Raw genomic sequence first — 2,605 nt, forward strand, 5'->3', positions numbered from 1 at the left:
CTTGTCGATAAACAGCTTGTCCTCCATTGTGAGTTCCCACAATACTGTTCACTATCACACAAAATATTCAGTGTAATCCAGCCTTTTAGAGACACTCTGGGCCCATAACCTATTGTATTTTAAGAACGAACTTTATTGCAGGCAGCATGAAAGAAAAAAACACGTAACATTCTTCTTCCTTTGTTAAGACGCAAAAACACACAGACGTAACACACTGATATAGCAGTAGCGCCACCTATAGGTAAAAGTACCGCCCATTTACAACATGGAGCTCCCGGACCTCTGGGCACACACATGTGAATGAGTGGATGAGATCATGTTTGTGTGCTTGTGGATGTGTTTTGGCTAATGCTATTAGCACAGCTATGATGAGTTAAGGTGTGTGTAAGTGTGTTTGTGTGCGTGTGTATATGTGTGTGTGTGTGTGTGTGTGTGTGTTTGTGACAGTTTGTTAAGGTGGAGGGGGTCGCGGACATGGAGTACCAGGGCCTGTACCGGATGAGTGGAGGAGCGGAGGAGGGCAGAAATCCTGCCCGTGATTCGCTTATGTCCAGCGGTTCAGGGGTTCCAAGCCCCAAAGCGGAAAAGCGGACGAGCGGAGAATAGCAGAAGCACGTCACGCAATTCGCCTGAGTTCGGAGGATCGGGGGTACCAGGGCCAATAGCGGAGGAGCGGTGGAGCTGAGAAACAGAAGATTGGAGGAGCGGAAGTAATGTTTCTCCTAATTTTTTTTTTCGTTTTTAATTTCATTTGTCTATCTATTTATTTAATTATTTCCTTTCAATTTCTTTTTTTGTCTAGCATAATAAACTTCTTCCAGTTCTGCAAAGCAAGAGACGTGCCACACATATTATTCCTCCGTAAAAGACCCAGCCGGTATTGAGGGGTAACTCACAGATCTCCTGGCCTGGCCAAGTTCTTCGTTCACAAAAACAGAATGCAGCAATGTTCCCCAAATTTTAATTTCTTCATAAACGATTTTGAATAATTAAAAAAAAAAAAAATCCTTAAAACTTATGGAAAAATCCAAAAACCAAAAAACATACAGTTTGATGTCTGAAATTCCTTGTAAACCGCAGACCAAATAACATGGTTTATTCCCCTTGCAATTTTTTTTTTCGTTTTTAATTTAATTTGTCCATCTATTTATTTAATTATACACTATTAACTTGTCCATATGTCCTTTTCTTCCTCATCCCTGGTTGTTTCATTGACATTCAGTTCTACCGTGCCACGTTTATTTGTACATTTGTATATTTGTGTGTACTATTAATGTTCAATTAAAAAAAAAAAAAAAAAAAAAAAAGAATGAGAGGCTGAGAAAATCTCCATGTCTCTCTCTCTCTCTCTCCCCCTTAATGCCCCCCCCCCCCCCCCCCTTCCTCCTAACGGCGTCCGAAGCGACGAGATTCTCGGCGTTGTTGTGGAAGCTTGGTAAAGGATTCCCCGCGTCGGTGCGAGCGATGCGTTTCGAGGCGTATTGCATGCGTGTATGAAGGGGGGGGGGTCTACAGGACCCCGCAGAGCGGCAAAGCTGCACCTTCTCCGGACATCGATGTTGTTATCTGAGAAATATGCTCTCAGTTATTTTCGTTTTATTTTGAAGGGCCAGTCCCAACTTCTGGTCTGTCCGTTGTGTTTTTATTTGCTTGAAAATAAACTTAACTTCCTCCAGTTCTGCAAAGCAAGAGACGTGTCACACATATTATTCCTCCGTAAAAGACCCAGCCGGTAACACGCAGATCTACTGGCCTGGCCAAGTTCTTCATTCACAAAAACAGAATGCAAAACTGTTCCCCAAATTTTAATTTCTTCATAAACGATTTTGAATTATAAAAAAAAATCCTTAAAACTTATGGAAAAATCCAAAAACCAAAAAATATACAGTTTGATGTCTGAGATTCCTTGTGAACGGCCAACTTAATTACATGTTATATTCCCCTTGCAATTTTTTTTTTCGTTTTTAATTTTATTTTCTCCACCTAATTATTTAATGATTTCCCTTGAATCTTCATTTTTTTTGTCGAGCATTATGAATTTCTGGCAAAGCGTTAACACTATTAATTTCTGATTCCATACAGAACGAATGCCCTTATGTGTGTCCCCCCCCCCCCCCCCCCCCCCCCCGCTTTTTCCGTACGGTGGCAGACAGTGAGATCACAAGCAAATGGGTGTGATTGTAATGCAGGAACAGGGTGATAACAGCCGTGTTCGAAGTGTGTAGGGACTTGTTGTACAGGCTTTCCCCTGGTACTCCATGTAGGAGTACCAGGGGAAAGCCCTCCCCGGCCCTGGTACTCCATGAAGGAGTACCAGGGCCGTTTGCCTCCGTGAACCTGAAAGGGGCTGTTCCGGTGTTCCTGTTTGTAAATCCACTCAACAATGAGGTCAAAAGCACATCGGTATCGATACAGTTCGATACAGGGCGATAACACCCGTGTATTCCGCTCTCGGCCCTGGTACTCCTCGGGCCGAAATAGCCCTGGTACTCCTACATGGAGTACCAGAGGCCCGCCGCCGTGAGAGTAAATGGAGCAATTTGGGTGTTAAATTGCAAAAAGCGGCGTAAAACCCGTGTGGAAAGCAAACGAGTGTTGTTTTAAG

Source organism: Fistularia commersonii, unplaced genomic scaffold (assembly GCF_037954325.1).
Source record: "Fistularia commersonii isolate RoL2024-O1a breed Wild unplaced genomic scaffold, RoL_Fcom_v1.0 HiC_scaffold_53, whole genome shotgun sequence".
NCBI lineage: Eukaryota > Metazoa > Chordata > Actinopteri > Syngnathiformes > Fistulariidae > Fistularia > Fistularia commersonii.